The 18,865-nt window shown below is 34.7% G+C and overlaps 1 protein-coding gene and 1 long non-coding RNA gene across 2 annotated transcripts in view; one reads left to right on the plus strand and one right to left on the minus strand.

Annotated features, from left to right (window-relative positions):
- Ten-a (Teneurin-a transmembrane protein) overlaps nucleotides 1-18,865 on the plus strand; it is a 562,968-nt gene that overhangs the window by 287,617 nt on the left and 256,486 nt on the right.
- Nucleotides 1,422-18,865, minus strand: part of LOC107066910 (uncharacterized) — a 34,394-nt gene continuing 16,950 nt past the window's right edge. Inside the window, exon 5 of the long non-coding RNA XR_016176720.1 lies at nucleotides 1,422-2,826. This is a non-coding gene — a long non-coding RNA (uncharacterized LOC107066910). The remainder of the gene's footprint in view (nucleotides 2,827-18,865) is intronic.

The following is an 18,865-nucleotide window of genomic DNA, read 5'->3' on the forward strand; positions in this document are numbered from 1 at the left end:
ACCAAATATGCTCCAATTTCTTTACAAGGACCCATTAGCTAACCTATAAATCTTATTGAAAAGCACCACTAATAAAAAGGACCTCCCTGAAGTTTCCCTCCACCTTCACAATGCCATATACATATGAAGCCTGTCATAAAAATCCCACCTACGACGCAGGTAGGCAACCCTTACCTAAATCCTGGAGAATGACCATCTCCCCTTGCAACCGAATATTAACCCCCTCAAGTCATAAAACCTTTTCCGGCGACTGAGTGTCGCCAAGCTAAGAAACGCTGGTAAATGTCACGTAGGCCCAACAGAAATCTTACACTCTAGAATTTTCTGGAACCAAAGATAACTCCTAGATATTTTCGCCCGAGACAATGTAACTCGCGAAACTATGTGCCTAATTGGATAAACGACTAAATAAGCGGAATAGCTAGATAAACCTAGATATAAAGAATATAGCTAGATATAAACCTAGAATAAAGATGTCCTAGAATAAATAAACCTCATCGCTAGAATCGTACCAAGTATGTAGCCAATTAAAGGATAATGAAATGTAATCGTTCGAGAACAACGCATTGATGATTGATTAAGGATTAACAAGATGCAATTAAGAATGATTGACTAAAAGATGTATAATGAATATAAAAGGGTATAAATGCGCAAATACTAAGCCACGAGGTTATATATATATGCATAATATGTAAAAGTATGTTAGAGATGTAAATGTATTAGTAGTCCATGAGGACATAAGAATTTTCTCGAACGAGGATGCTTAGGACGCTTGGGCCAGTTAGAGACTAAGAGTGGGGGCACCCGAGCTACCCCTCCCACGAAGGATTTTCGGGGGCTATAAAAGCCAGAGTCCATCGCCCCCAGTACTTACTCGAGTTTTTAGTTTTCACCTAGTCACTTCAGTTTTCACTTCAGTTTTAGCATTTCTGCTTCAGCTCAGTTTTCACTTAAAGTTTTCTATTTACGATTTTGAACTCAGTTATAGTTTGACTTCGATCGTTACTACTAGCTACCAGCTATTCGATATTTAAATATTAATTGACTGATCAGTCATAATAAATAATTAATTTTCGGGTCTTTGAGTGTCTCGACCCCTTTGGAAAGAAAACCAGCCCAAGCCTCCTGTGCAATCTCGAAAGCAACCAGCAACTGTACCGAACACTGTAAGTCACCAATCATATTTTTTTTATCATTAAATTGTTGTTAAATCAGAGCTGCGGACCACTAATCTTCTCCTTGCTTCAAAACCTTCCTCAATCCACCCTCTTATCGTACGCTTTTTGCCAGACTATATCACTGTTTTAAACGAGAAACGAACCAGCCTGGTCCCGGTTAAACTCGGTGAAAGCAGAGTGACCATAAACAGGCATTACTTATACTACTTAACTCACTTCGTCCTCTAGGACGTAACAGTATTTTCTCGGGATAAACTTATAACGAGAATTTTACCCAAGCATAATTTACGAATAAATGAATTATTTGATATAAAAATTATCCTTGGGGAAAAAATATGTTTTACAGTAGAATTAATTGTAATTTTTTTATTTCAATATTTATTTGTGCGAAATTTTTGTTTAAATAAAAGAAAGAAAGAAAGAGAGAAAGAAAAAGAATCTTTGCAAGAAATCGATAGACCGATTACTAATTTAGAAAATCGTTTTGCGGCCAACCAACACCATATGGTTGGAATAAAAGAATGGTGGATCGATCGGTCAGAAAAAACGCCAAGCATAATTGTAGGGAACCCCATAGAGATTCTCAACGTTAAGCCGACTTTAATGGGCATGTTGCGTTATAGTATAAACCCTCCAAGAGATAGAGAGAGATAGAACGAATAATTTCAAACCGATCTAAAATCGTTGAAGCGTAAGAATTAGACGACAAGGATGATCAGTGATGAGAGTGTATCATTAGGCAGTTTCAATTCGTAATTATATTCTTTCGCAATAAACACGGTTATTCGATTTATACGATCAAATCGTTAAAACAAAATTATTCCAACGGATATCCTGATCTCGTTTTAATCAATCACCATCTGTCTAACAATAAGTATCGAAATAAATTAAAGTAACAAAAAATACAATTGAAAGCACGAAAGTTCGTGGAATTTTTTCAGAAAAGAAAAAGTTATGTACGAAGGGTAACCGGACAATTGTACGGTATTTCACTACTATGGTCATTTAATCGTCTCAAGACTAGATATAAATATAACGAAAAAAGACAAGGTAATGGGGACGTTAATGGTGGTCACGTGAATGATGACTTCCTTATTTCTATCACATTCGTCCTATCTTATTCTTTTTTTCTTTCTATCTTATATCAAGCAAACAAAAAAAACTAAAAAAGAAAAGTATAGCAAAGCCACTCCGCGAATACCCCGTGCGTGTGTGTGTGTTTCTTATTTTCCTCTTTTCTCTGCTAGTAGCCAAGAGATCTCGCAGGGACAGTTCCTCAAGGGATGACATTCAGACCGTGTTGCCTCCTACTCTCATTCTCGTTCTCGTCGTCGTCGTAGTCGTCGTAGTCCGGAGCCGTCTTTCCGACATTTTGATGAGGTGGGATTTGGCCGGGAGCCAGTGCAAATGCCATTCCGTTCCTATCTCTTCTCTTTTGCTCCTTGTTTCCTTCCTTCCTTCCTTCCTTCCTTTCTACCTTTCCCTTTCCTACCCTTTCCTCTTTCTGCCGCTCATCTTTTTGAGTCACCCTCCGTTTCGGTCCTATTCTCCCTCCTATCATCCTTCCTTGGTATTCCGATTCTCTTTATCGCTCTGTCACACTTTTCCTATGATTTACATGGCTCCACGTTTTCCCTTTACGCACCTGCTGCGATACGGAAATATACATATTTATTAGTCTACTGATAAATATATATATATTTGTATGTTAATTTTTTACTTTACTGATTATTATCATTTAATTGAAACAATATTAACGACAAATGTTAAGATCAAATGAAATGTTATATAGTAAAGATAAGAAATGTACTTTTTATTTAATTAATTAATAATTCACATAAAACTGAAATATAGAAATATAGAAATTATTGACACGAAATAATATTAAGTATTATTTGTAATATCATTTATAAATTTAAGATTATTATTTACATTAAAAAGTACTATTATACAAAAAATAAAATATAGTTTATTATTTATCATTACTTTAAACAAGTTTTAATCTTTAAAACATTCTAAATTACGAGTACCTTAGTTTTGAACTGGCCTATTGATCCGATCAAACTGAACAAACTTATTAACAATGCTAGTTTAAACATACTTGCCACTGTTACTTGAACAATGTTTACTCTTACATTTTATATAATACTATTATAGTATATAACAACTATATAATAGTTACTGTCGAAATAGGCCAATGTAACGTTATCGATCGAAGGATATATTTTAAAATAAATATTTTCTACAACCTTCTATTGAACGTCATTATCTATTCGTCGATTTATGGTCATGATTACGTAGCCGATCGTTATTCAATGCATTTATGGTTCACACGACACCATTACACACACACATATATCGATGCTCTATAAATCTAACTGCCTAGTACGTATACAAAGTGCGTGAATGAAAGAGAGAAATAGAGAGAGTTGGAGGGTTGGAGAAGGGAAGGTGGTAGAGAGTAAAGGGGGAACGGTCTCCACGATCATTGAAAATCATTAAAAACATCCGCCATAAGGGGAATATTGAAACGATCTCGCAGGAAGAACTCGGTCGTTCGTTTTTCATCACTCCCCCTTCTTTTAGATTCACTATACCGGACCACCGACTGTTTTATTACCGCCTAATCGTCCAAGAAATGAAACTTCTCGCACGACGGGATAAACACGAAGGACGAACTTCATTCATACTCGCAACGGATATCTTTACTGCTAGTATATTGCCAAATAATTTTTCAATGGACATTAATGTTCGTCATATGGACACGTGTCTGTATCATTTTTCAAACTCGAATAAGTATAATAACTCTATCGTTTCGTGTGCGAATATAATATATTCTTTTTATATTTCTTCTCATATATATATATATATATATATATTTATATTTTTTAATATTATTCACATTGCACGCGACCACGATAATCGCAGGAATAAAATAGTTGAGATTGTGGCAATCGAAAAACTACGATTTGGTTTTAAACACGCATATGTAGTATAATATACACAAACGTAAACCATATGTTTAATGTTTCGGTACTATGGTGTATGTTTTAAGTTTATCATTTATTATTTTTTCTTATTTATCATTTCACTTTCTTTCTTCGTATATTTTATACATGATATTATAAGGAATACACAATAATAATCATTATAATTGAGCAAATGTAATAAAACTTCTAATCAATGGACTTATTTTGAATTCGTTTTGCTAACTCAACATCCAAGAGTTAAGAGCGTATAATAATTTTAATGCGGCTAGTGCCCCGTGTGTCACGTGGTTGTTAGCTTCAAATGCACTCCCCCTTTTACCGATGCAACGCTTCGTTGCACTTTACCGTCTGCCTTCCTTCGACATTTTTGTCGATGTCCATGATGTAACTTTTGCAGTACTATACGAATTTCATGGCACAACTTCGTATTGTAATTTGTACGAGAATTTTATAGAAAAAAAAAAAATATGGAAGAATATTTTATAAATATATTTAAAAAAAAAAAAAAAAAAATAGGGGAAAAATATTCTGACAGAATTTTATTTCAAATGAAACTATCTACAAAATGTGAATACAAAAATTTGTTAATTAAAGCGATGTTTTTCATTCAAATGAAAATAATTATTACAAACGTGTGTATACATATATTTTATTAAAACGTATATTATCTATTTAGGAAAAATATATCCATATATATATATATAGGTATACAAATACATATATACGTAATTCGCGAAAATGAGATAAATTTGATGGGTTGTCGAGACAAGGGGCACGTTGTTAATGCCAAATGGAGGGAACAAATCCAGTGAGAATCCGAAATCAGATACGAAGCTTCAGCATCGAAGCTGCGTCACGGGCCACGTTGTACGCGAAAGCGATCGTTGGTTCATTCGTCGAAGTTTCGACCTCGATCGAATATCACGTTGGGAATTATGAGAAGAGATGGGGAGGAGAGGGCTACCGATTACTCTGAATTTCTCTGAATACATATACCTTCGTGTCTATGTATTTATATACATATATATACTCGGTGGACCGATAAAATATCCGATGAATTATGGGATAGGCTAAAGCATATCGAAAATGGCAAAAACTCGGGGGAAAAATCTAAGTCACGTGGCACTTATTTCTATCTTTGTCTCTCTTTTTCTTTCTCTCATTAATGTGCTGCCATTGTGGTGAAACTTATTACACGAACCAAGCGAAACTGATTACAGATTGCACCTAATCCCAAAAACTTTGCCATTTGATATCTTTTCTCAACTGTGTAAGTACTGAACAGAACAGAGAATAGAATTTCCCGTTTCTTTTTTTTTTCTCCCAAAAGAGGGAAATCGTTAAAGCTTACGAGATCTACGCTCTTCGTGATGTTTGGATTGTCCTCGAGTACCCTCAATCGTCTATCCGAAATAACGAATCGGCTTTGGGAAAATCGGTATCGTGAGTAAACGAAGCGAGTTTCTATGAAGTACCGTAACGTTTTCTCCCTCTCTCTCTCTCTCTCTCTCTCTCTCTCTCTCTCTCTCTGTCAGTTTTCTTTTCAAAAGTGTTTTTTCAAAGGTATTATTCTTATGGGCAGTTTAAACAAATTTGTTTTGCTCGACGATAAACAAAATAACATTAAATTATTTTCATCATATTCTTCTTCTTTTTTATTTTCTTCAATTAATATTGCAAATGAATTATTTTGTTATTTAATTAATAAAAAAAGAACAATATTGTTTCTTCTATTTAAATGATTATTTTCATATAAAGTAGAAAGAGATAGCCACATATACATACACAAACACACACTGATACACATATATATATATATATATATATACAAACATATATAGAAGGACAAAATGGTGGAGCTATTCAATATCCTTCAGAAGGGATGCACCCGATCGTGCATTCATATTGCGTCGACCGAGTACGATAGCAGAGATTTAATTAGCACAATGCATCTTGCTTTCGATTTCCTCCGTTTCTCGTGAGAAGCGGAGTGCATTCGCTCGCGGCTCGCTAACTTGGAATTGCATTCGTCCACAGGAGAAATTGACGAGGCGGATGCATATATATGTACGTGCTACGCAAACCGGAACAGTTCCGTCGTCGGTAACGATACTACGCGGATAGTCAACGTAATACAATGTAAAATATGGCGGTTCTACTATCCTGCCTCGTGTTCTAATTATGGTCTATCTCCAACGTTGATTCTCTCTCTCTCTCTCTCTCTCTCTCTCTCTCTCTCTCCCATACATAGACACCCACGTATACTCTCTCTCTCTGTTTCACACTCTCAGTTTGCAACTTACATACATATCCACTAAATGAGAAATTACTGGGCAATACTTATTAATCATACGTAATCAAAACGTTAACCCGACTAATTAATTAATAGTCCACAATAATGTAGACAAATGTACGTTATCTCCTAACAGTGATATCGAGAAAATCTAATCGAAGAGGATATCTAACTTTTTTATCATTTTACTTTCTTTTATACATTCAAAAATCGTCTTGATTTAAAATAAACATCAACAAAAATAACAAACCAATCAATTCTTATTAATTTTATATCATTATCCATATTTCTATTTTATAAATATGAAATAAATGGATACGGTAGATATCGTGGAAAATTATTATTTCGTTTTCCCATTCCATTCCATCGGTATATTTTAAACGTAACGCATATATAGTCGTATTATATATTTCTGAAATATACACACACATATATACTAATGCATAAGTATAGTCAATCGTACTTATGCGTTTAGAGTCAACTCGTAGTTCGTAGTCTTTCGTGCGAGAACGCAGAAGACCGTAAAAACGAATCTGACGGAATGGTGGAGTGGATGGGGACGGGGGAGAATAGGAACACGTGGAGTTTCACCATGGAAACGAAAAGAGAAAAAGAAGAGAGAAGAGAGATGAAAGGAAAAAAAAGGAAAAAAACAAAACTAGAGAGAGAGAGAGAGAGAGAGAGAGAAAAGAAGAAGAGGGTGACCAGAGAGAATGCACGAGATGCATGGTATGTGAAGAAGGGGGTGATAGGAAAGGTAGTGAGGAGGGTGGAAGGGCAGACTGCGACCGCGTCAGAAGCATCGACAATTTTTTACAATTCGCTATGCCGACGTATGCCCTTTTAATTCTTCGGGGATTAAGGAGGAACAAAGTTTATCGGAAGTTATGGCTGACGCGCGTATGTAATGTACGTACGGTACGTACATACATACACATATGCATGAATACACGTACGTGTATATTTATATCCAACCATTTACTCCTACGCTTATATATATAACATTATATATATATATACTTTTCGTATAATTGTATACGGGTATACATATCTATGTATATTCACATACGCGTACTGAGAGACGGGTACACCGAAGTGGAATCTAATAAAAGCGAGACAAGTCTACGTCTCGTTTTATTGCGCGAGAGAAGAGTACTACACGGTCACGTTTCGTTCCTCTACACCCACGTGTCTTTTTCTTTCTCTTTCTATATTCTACGTAACCATATCGTCTTTCCTCTTTACTCGTCCAATCTTTTTTTTCCTCTGTCCATTTTTTTTTCTCGTAACGTATATTATACGCATGTGCGTGTACGCGTGTGTACGTAGACGATAAGTAAAAAGAAGAGAGGGGTGGAACGCGTCTACTAAATTTGTTCTCTTTCTATCTTTCAAATCGTAACTATTTCTCTTTCTCTCGCCGTTAGCAACATTTCAACCCCCCACACACACACTCACGTAGTTTGTTGTAATTTTCTTTCACATAATTTCTCTCTTATAACGTTATACGGAGTATTAGGGGATGGGGGCATAAACAGTTTAGAATCGTCGTAGGAAATCTTTGTCGGAGGATTATATTACACAACGTCGTGTCGTTCTGGGCCAAGTTTTGTCGCGAAAAACGTTTCGAATTTAATGGCGTTTCTTCCGGTACTGGTGGTGATGGTGATGGTGATGGTAGTGTTGGTGGTGCTTCAACGTTGCCACCACCCGCCGTCACACACTGACAGTGAATTTTTACGAGCCCTCACCACCGCGAGAGATTTTCTCTATACTCTTTTCTCTTTTTCTCTCTCTCTTTCTTTCTTTCTTTCTTTCTCTCTCTCTCTCTCTTTCTCTCTCTTTCACCCTCTCTCTAGATAATAATAACCGTACTCGAGCAAATAGAGATCGCGTTTTGCCTCTGTAACGCACGTTCGTGACTCGTCGAGCATTCATTTCTTTTTTCTCTCTTTTTCTCCTCTTCTATTTCTTTTTCTCTCTTTCTCTTTCTATTTCTCTTTCTCTTTCTCTTTCTCTTTCTCTTTCTCTTTCTCTTTCTCTTTCTCTTTCTCTTTCTCTTTTTTTGTCCAGCGCACTAACGAAAACGCCGATGGGCAACTTTTGTATTTTTCCTCCCTTTTTGTTTTATTTATCCTTTTTTCTGGATATTTTTTTTTCTTTTTATTATTTCCCTATGTTGAGAAGCGAGCACGTGGGTTAATAGTCCTCTCCGTCTGTTCATCGGCAAAAGATTCGAGAAAAAGAGTTAACGAGCATTTCGAGATTCGTGTCGGTGGTTTATCCGTTTACCTCGTACATATATATATGTGTGTGCCGATCATTTTTACTAGACGATCGTTAGAGAAAAACAGAATAGAATCTAATAGGGGGATCTTTTTATCGTTCTCGATCAAGTATCATTAGTGAATGAATAGATTATTTTATTTTTTTTTTTGCTATAAACATTGTACTTTTTCTTTATACTCTAATACTTCAATTGTATTAACATAATGTCTCAAAATTTAAATTATTTTCATTTATTTAATCATACATCATCTATCATAAACATTGTCTAAATTATTTTGTAACAATTTTCATTTTTATTCTGACAACTATTATAAATTCTGAATTAATGGATATAAATATCCCATAGAATGAAAATAATAACCAAAAATAAACAAAACACATAATTATATTCATATATGTAAGACGAGCCGCATCTAACCTGTTATCTAACATTTGTAAAAGAAAAGTAGTAGTAGTAATAGTAGTAGTAGTTGTAGTAGTAGTAGTAGTAGTAGTAGTAGTAGTAGTAGTAGTAGTAGTAGTAGTAGTAGTAGTAGTAGTTGGGTGAAAAAGTTAGCCTTAAAACTCTCTCAAAGAATATCGAATCGGGAATAGTAAAAAGAGGTGGAAACCTCTCGGCGAGTCTTTTATTTGACTTCGAATTAGCCGCCTCGATGCGGTTTAAGAATGGATGGTACAACCGAGTGTCTGCCGTTTTCCGGTTCGTGCTTTGTTTAGAAATCACCCACTTGCATCCTTTCTCTTTCTTATCCTACGAAACTTATTCTCTTACGTTAAGGTAATTGGATCGGTTGGAATTAGACGAGAGAGATAGAGAGAGAGAGAGAAATAAAGAGAGTGCTGGGGATTCGACCAACTATCCAAAGAAAATAGTAAATGTTTACTTATTCTTTCTTAGTTTTAGTTTTTGTTTTTTTTTCTTTTTTCTACAAATTAAAACTATTCAAAATAATTCAATTCTATACCTCGACGATATACGATGTTCCCATCAGAATTATTATTATTATTTTTCTTGTTTTTTTTTTTCTATTTCTACCAGAGATCCTCATAATAAAAACGTTCAGTTACGTAACATAGAAATGTTTCGCGCAGTAATTTCTTTTAAAAGAAGAAAAACGGGGAAAATAATATTACCCGCTTGGAAAAAACTACCCAACGAATTTTATTAACAGCACGGTCGACAGCACACCATATATAGGTGTATATATATATATATATATATATATATAGATAATAGAGACATACTTTACTCACACCGATGCAAACTAGACGAGCAAGTAACGCAGCAATGATGACCAGCATTTCTCGTAAAGCGTATAAATAATTCACCTAATGCTATACCGGTGACTAGAATGAAACAATGTAAAACTCGCTTAGGGGGTTTTGCTTAGTAAAGTGAATGAACGTAGTGATGTGTTATATTACATGATGAATTCGAGAAATGTACTTTAGAACATCTGCTTTTCGCCAAGTCCACTATTTCTGTCGTGAACTATACATAATACATACATGCATACGCACTTATAGATCGTATGTATGGTTTTGTACACGTACGTTTATTAATAAATCAATTTTCTTTTTTTATTTTGTTTTCCTGGAAAATGTCAAAACGATTTATTTTTTCGTGTCACGTAAAATGCATTTTCACATTTGTCGAGAAATTTACTATAAAGATAGAACTCTCTTCCTTCCTTTTCTCATTCGAATGAATCTTGTAAATCAAGCAACTAGGTGATGAAGAGGGTGGGGCGGGATTTAACTTCTTGAACATTTCACTCGAATTCAAGTATTTGATGGATAAGAAAAAATTTCAACGTGCGATAATTGAGAGTTAAAGTCAAAGTGAGATAAAAGATTTGGATGTATAAGCGATACTTCGTTTAACAACGAACGATTTTTAGCTCGTTTAGTAACTTCTTCTATTTTTTTTTTTTTATTATTTTTTTTTCCATCTCTGAAAGTTTAAGAAGATTACACGAGGAATCCAGAAACTTTTCTTACTTTTCTTATCTACTATTAAACTTATCTATCGATGAAATACAATTTCATCAATAATTTACTCTCTCGAATTATTTTACTCCATTTTTTTTATTATTAAATAGAAGAACAAGGAGAAAAAAGAAAAAAGGAAAACAGTAAATCGTTTAACGTCCGTAAAAAAAAAAAAACAAAAAAAAAAAAAAAGAAATAAAAGTAGAAAGAGACAAAAATATAAAGATATATGCAGGTGGAGGGGTAGGAGGCATAGTTATAGGTGTCTAAGTTTGCTAGCAATAAACGCCTTAAAAAAGAGGATCTTCCGAGAGCGTTTGCATTATTAGAAGGCCGGCTCTCATCACGAACACTCCAAAACTCCCCCGTTTCCTTTGTTATCAAGCGCCGGATCCGTTTTATTATTCCGCGCTCGGCTTTTCAATAATGTACCTAGATACAAGCAGGCATACCCCTAGCTCGAATACCACTACTATCACCAGTTGTACTACTGCTACCTACCACTACCAAACTACAACTACAACTTCTACCACTACTACTACTACTACTACTACTACTATTTTCATCGTATAACCATGCTTTGCCTTTTCCTCGCAATCGATCGTTTTCCATTTCGATATCCTCTTTCACGATGCTTCGAGCCGCGCCTTCTGTACGACAAAGAGAGAAAGAGAGAAAGAAAGAGGAAAGAGAGAGAGAGAGAATACCTAGCTTCACTTTTCTCGTCTTCTTCTTCTCTTCTTTCTCTTTTTCTTTTCATCTTTATTTCGTTTCAACGTTAACAAAGCTTCACGTTTTGAAACTCGTCGAGTATTTTCCCTATTGGTGCTAAAATATGGTGTTACGTATGAAGAAAATGAAAAGAGGGTGTGCAGGAGTAAGAGGAGGTTTAGATGGTGGAGGAAGTGGGGTGGGAGGAAGCAGATAGTTGGCGAGGTAACTTCGTCGGAAATAGTCCGATGCTCACGACGAGCCGATAAATCGAACAATCTGTTCGGGACGTTGCCATGAATATTATCCGAGATATGTTTGTATGTAGAAACGAACGTACGTAGTATCCAAGCTAAGGAAAACGTACGATATCGAGTACCATCGAAGATATGCGAGAATCGGTTTTGGTAGATATGGTAAAAGTAAGTATTAAATCTCTCGTAGTAGGTGCATCGTTTTCCGATCGTATATTCCATGAAATATATTTATACGCGTTGAACTTCTCGCGTTTGTTTAGTTGTATTTATCGTCCGATCGGTTCGATCGTATCTTTCCTGTATGATTTCCTTTGAAACATGGGACTACTACCCTAGTATTCTCTCGTAAATGAATTTAATATTAGTTATTTACGTTCTTGCTTGCTTGTGCTTGCTTGCTTGCTTGCTTGCTTGCTTGCTTGCTTGCTTGCTTGCTTGCTTGCATCTATAGCAACAGGTGTATAAAGAGAGAGAGAGGGAGAGAAAGAGCAGATTGGTTTTATTAACGTTGATAAACAAAATATAAACAGGAAGAGGATAGAATGAGAAAGAAGGAAAGAGAAAGAGAATATTATGTAATTCGTTTATCTGCAAAGTTGCATCAACAGATGTAATTTTCAAGGGATTATAAACGAAGTAGAATGATGATTGCTGATCAATTTAAACGTGCAAATTTCGAAATTCGAATTGTAAGTATTGTAAATTTGTACAAATACATATTGAGATTATCTTGATTCTCTTTTGCTACGGTTAATAGAAAATCAGAAATGTGTGTGTGTGTGTGTGTGTGTGTGTGTGTGTGTGTGTGTGTGTGTGTGTGTGAAAAATACAAAAAAGATAAAAAGACAATGTACGAACAATATTGTACCTTCGCGAGTACGTACAAATGTTAACCGATAATATAAAATAAAAAAGAGGTATTTTTAAACTAACAAATATAAATTCGGCTTTACGACATGAAAATTAATCGAATCACGAGCTACACGCCCTTATTACTTAAAACGCTTTTAATACTTTGCTAACAAACTAATTTAAGGCCGGTTGATCAAAGTACCATCAAGACACACAGAAACGCACACACAAATACACACACATACATCCACGTATCACGTTTCCGCAATTTATTTACCGTGTGTGCTTTAAGCGATAAGGATGTTGGTAAGGGTGCTCGCGTCTCTTCGATGCTTTCAACTACTTAATTGGTGCTTCCCAAACGAAAGCACGTTCGACGTCCTAAAAGAATATTACATCGTTTTATTTTAATATAAACCTCTATGATAAAGGTTAATACTGGATCGATTAATAATTGATTTTATAACGCAAAAAAATAAGAAACAATCTATGTTAGTAGAATAGTCTGTTGCTATCTTTTTTATTTTTTTATATCAATCGTAGAGAAAATAAGAAATAAGAAATAAGAGTTATATGAGAAACAAAGTTAATAACGAACTTGATAAAGAGAGAACATTTGAAGGAATATAGCAAGAGAGGCCGTAGTTGGCATAAGGCAAAAGAGAGAAAATTCGGAGAGAATAGCAAACGCTGATATCCATCTTTTATGATAGCGTTCAGATTCAATTTACTTCTCAATATCAAGCAACTCGTGCTGCTTGGCTCGAGTTCTTCTCGAAGTCGATATCCTTGCATTTCTTATTTTTCTCTTATCATTTTTCTCTTATTTTAGTCCCTTTTTTAGATTCTTTCTCTTTATCATTCTTTCGCTATTTCTCTATCTTTCTCCTCTCTCTCTCTCTCTCTCTCCCTCTCTTTTTTCTGGTTTATAAAAGATATTCTGAAGCGTCATCGCTAGGTTGAAATATGTTTGCGTAGTTTAGAAATATTACATTGCGGATAGTCGGTTGTTCGTTGATAAGATCGTCGAGAGAAAGTAGAAAAACATAGTATCTTACCTCCTATCGTGTTTATCGTCAAAAAAAAAAAAAGAAAAAAGAAAAGAAAACAGAAAGAAAGATAGAAAATATAAAAAAACGAGAGATTGAGAGGAATATAGAATGCTCCAACCACGCATTGCTATGGCTTTGTTATAAAATGTTGATTTAATATAATTCTAAACTATTTGGTAAATTATAACAACACGTAAAATAAAAATACTTGAAAAAAATATAAAAAGCAAGGTTAGTTTTATCAAAATAATCAAATTGTAATACAGCACCATCTATTGAAAACTAACAGTATCTAAGAACTTAGATAACCTCTAAATAATAAATCCTTAAATTAGCAATAAAAAAATGAAAAAAATAATCACGTATAGTATAATATTTTCGAATTTAGTTTCATCTTCCTCGACAGGAGAAGGAATACTACGATCAAAAACTTTTCCTATCATTTTCGAATACGAGTTGTCGATAACAAAATTCATCTAATCGTCTGAAGTTGTGCTTAGAATATATAATAACAGGTTATTATATACCTAATAGAAACGAGAGATATACGTAGTAACAAATAATAGAGAAATTTCATAAACGATATAAGTAAACATTTCACGTCAACGTTTATATTCTCGAGAATGTTAGGTTATGTGTATATCATTACCTATTCTTGATTCCTCTAGCAAATTAACGGTTTAACGTTACATCGTAACGTATGCGGTCGTTCGCATCCTACCTTTTGAATGGTTACCTACGAATGACGGCTACATTTCTCGTACCCACTATCATCCTCCATTTTGCACTACTTGTTCGTTAAAAGGGATCCATCCGCACGACTCATTAGTATTCGATAGGAGAATACGAATACCGTTCATGCACGTCAGTTCTCTTTGGGTTATTGGCACTTATCCGATGGTCTTTGAATCATCCCTCTCTCTCCCCCTCTCTCTCTCTTTCTACCTGGAGGGATGATGTCAATCTGAATAGAAACGAGAGAACGCTTTCGATTCGTGTTCCTTGTCAAATCTGATCATCTTCTTCTTCCGCATCTCTTTTTTATTTATTTTATTCCAATTATTTTTATCTAACGTGTAAATTTACTCACGTCACGTATATTTTAATCATTTTCCAAATGATAACTTAAACAATTCCTTACCCTACATTATCTTTAAGACAAATGCACGACGATTTCTCGCGCGGACCCTATTTTACAAAGTTTATCCCTTTTACACCCCTTTTATCATCTCCCACTGTCTCCTCCTGTTTCATCCCTTTTGCGTTTTCCACAACGATACCCTTATATTCGTTCTACGATTTCGTCTACACCGATCGGAGATCTCTATATTTTCCCCACTCCCTTCTATCCTTCTCTCTCTCTCTCTCTCTATCTCTCTTTCTCTATGACTCCTTTAAATTCGGGACACCCTTTGCTAATTTTAAGCTCTGAGGGGTTGGACGGATTGACGTTGACGTGCCCTCGCGCATTTACGACCCTGTCGTGTCTCATTTAGATCTACACCCGATGCATCCACAAAGCTCGTGAGTTTATGTAACCCAACGATCTTGATCGTATCGTCGAATATTACGAAGACGTTCCTACGTATCATATGTATATATTATATGTTACATATATACATATACATATATACGAATATAAGAAGCACATATGTGTATGGTACGTCGTGTATAACGTGCACAGAAACTTGACATTACGCATATTTTATTCGTACGAATGAAGACTGTGGTACGAAGTGGGGAAAGGGGAACCTATGATACTTCGATACGAATAAAAATGTCTTTTCCTAGAATATATATGTGTCATTATTTATTTTATATTCCTAGTCTTCTCGTCTTTCTAATTTATTAATTGGAATAATAATATAAATAATTATTTATCAAATCTATGATGTTAATTAGAAAAAATGAAATGTATAAATTTGTTAATTCGATTAATACTAGATATATCGAACAGTATAGTCCTCGGTTACGGTTTATCGATGAATCACCCTAACCTAGACGTCTCCTTGAACGAAACGACGTTCCTTTAACGAGTCTTCGTGAACATCAATGTCTAAATAAATTAATAGCTCGTGGGCCAACATTTGCCTGGGTGTTGTGTTACTCTTGTCTGTTTTAGAACAGATAAACAAGGAAAAAGCAATAGAGAGACAGAAGCAGAGAGAGAAAGAGAAAAGATATATATATATACATAAGGATACAGATAGAGAATCGATAAAGGGAATAATGGATGTAGGTTAATCTCACGTTTGTTGAATGTTTCCTTAAAGGATCCCTTCAGAATTGGTAGAATCCTTCGATCCTTGCTCGTTTCAAGTCCCGTAATAGATCCTTCTTGCCACACACAATTTTGAAGTGTCGTGAAAGTACGGTAAGGACAATGAATGGAATGAGAGAACACATGAAAGAGAAAAAGAAAAGGGAAAAAGGTGTGTGTGTGTGTGTGTGTGTGTATGTATGTGTAGCAATCTAGTACTTGGTTCCATTCAATCAGCCATCGATTCCTTCGATTTATTGGCCGGTTTAGGGAGAAGACGTATGGATGGTGCCGGCGTTGGCTGTCGTTACTTTGGTTTAGGGGATGACCACCTCTATATTTCCATTCCCTTACTCCCATCCTCCACAGCTCACACACATACCTTCACCCCTTCACCCCCGCACACCCTAGGCTCTCTTCTTCTACTATTTCCTTTTCCCTTTTTCCAATTCCTTCTTCCAAGTTAGATATATCTATCCCACGTACGTTAGCTTACCTATCCAAAGATATTCCTACATTCGCGAACTGTCCAACTGGCTTTAAGCGTGAGAGAACATCGCCGATGGCCGACTTTTCGAATCCACTGAAAACTCGCTGACTGGTAACTTTCATCGGAAATATCTTCCATCCTTTTTTCCTTACATTTCTCTTACTATCTTTCTCCTTTCTTTTCTCTTTTTATATCTCTTACTATGTGTCCTTTTTTCTTTCTTATTTTTCACTTTCTTTTCTTATATTAGAAATTTTTTTCCAAATATATGATAACAAATTGATTTTATAAATATCAAATTAATTATTATTATACTTAATTTAATTTTTTTTTTAATTTTTACTTTTTATTTTTATTTTTGTTAAATGGGGGCGAGTTACTTTTTTTCACTAGAAAATTATTGTTGAATCGTAAGATAACGTTTATGTCGTAATATCGAGAAAAATCGATTTAAAGAGAATACACACTATCCTTTGATATATATCTATAGTTTTTATTTTTATTTCTAGTCTCTAGGATTTTGCGTCCTGGAAATATCGCCTTTGAAATATTGCCACTCACAATTTGTGACTGTAGTACATCTAGTAGTAATAGTAGTAGAGAAGTCAGTTGAACATGTGCTTCAGAAAAGCGAATGAAATTTAATACACTTTTTGAAAAAGTGTGTCACACAACGTAAATATATATATATACATATTTTTTCCTTTGCACGTTTAAATATCGTTAAAAATTATTGAACGATCTCTTACAAAGTATGAATATTTCTAAAAAAAAAAAAAAAAAAAAAGGAGAAAGCAAAAAAAATGATGATATTCATTAGCGTAAATAAAATGCATAGTTCTTTATGAAAAAAAAAAAATAATAATAATAATAAAAAAATATATTTATGAATAATTTTTTGGTGACTCTTTTAACGTAAAACACGTATCTCTTATTAACGTTGAAGTTAAATGTCATAGCTTATCACTTCTAACATGACAAATTAATGAATTCGAGTGATTAGTAATTGTATCGATGATACCGATTGCACGTGCCGGTAATCCTATTGTCCGAACGTTTCGATATTTCGACGCGTTAAACACCCGTCGAGACATAATGACGGATCAATGAGCGAATATAATTTATTTGCGGAAATTTAGACCGCCAACAGCGTAACGGGAATTTCGAATCGTATGACGTATAGAATGATACGATATACACCTAAAATATACTACATATATGCATATATATATCTATATACATACGATGCTATATATATATTATAATATATATATTTGTATGTAGGTGTATGTTTGTATTCGAGAATAGCTTTGAAATTCGTTTTCGATGCGAAGGACCAAGGGGAATACCAAAAGGGAGGAAGGGACTCGTTAAACAGGATTGATAAATTTACTATTTTCCTCGAGATGCTTTAATATCATAGATGTATATGCATTTCGTCATTAACCACCTCCCCCTCCCAACCCAAAACTCACCTCCCTTTTGCTCGTAGCAAATAACGTAGCGCTATGGATAATCAAATGGATAAGCAAACTGTCAACGGACAATTTACTTTTAATCAGACATTTTACTATTTGCATATTGACACATGAGAAACAAAAGGACGATTACAACATTTATTAATAGGCCTGGTTAATTTGAAAATGTATGTATAAGTACGTATATATGTATATATATATATATAATATATTTCATATTTAGAATTTATAATCTAATGGATGGGACACACACAGAATAGAATTTGGAATAAACAATAATAATAGTAATAATAGTCCTATTTCTCTCTTGATATAATATTAGAACTGTAATTAATGATTTATAATCTAATAACTTATTTCCTTTTGATTATCAATTTATATAATAAAAATACGATAAACATGTTCCACATTGTTTTCCCGATTGTTTTAACGCACAATATCAAACAAAATATATATATATATATAATAAAAGTGTGTGTGTGTATGTACCTTATCGGCTAACTTTATTTTTTTCTTCTTTTTTTCTTTCTCATCCCTTATTTTTTCCCCCAGAAGAAAAGACGATCTCTCCCACGGTTCGGTATTATTGTGAAACTTAGATCCGTTACGATAGGGGGTGGGTAGGAAAAGGGGGTGGAAGGAGTCGACGTTTGTTTTTCCTTTAGCGAGGAGTAATATCCCGACGATGGTCGTGGAGTAGGAAAAGAAGAAAAAGATGAAGGAAAAGGTAGAGGAGGAAAAGTAAGAAGAAGAGGAGAAGGATGGGGGTTGAAGGGGGAGAAAGAATCGTCAAATGCCGATGAAAGTTGTAATACCTTCGCGGCTCGTAACATCGTCGAGCGGATAACGAAGGTGGTAGGACGAGCATTGGTAACGGTGTGCGTGTAGGGATGGGTGGATAGTGGTGGTGGATCGATACGTCATAGGTTCAAATTGGCGGAAGCCGTTGAAACGACACTCCAGGGGGGATAAAAAACAAAGAGAAAGAAAAAAAGAAAGAAAGAAAGGGACAATAATATCGGA

The sequence above is a fragment of the Polistes dominula genome, unplaced genomic scaffold (genome assembly GCF_049000335.1).
Source record: "Polistes dominula isolate Pdom_NZ unplaced genomic scaffold, Pdom_raw_medaka contig_28, whole genome shotgun sequence".
NCBI lineage: Eukaryota > Metazoa > Arthropoda > Insecta > Hymenoptera > Vespidae > Polistes > Polistes dominula.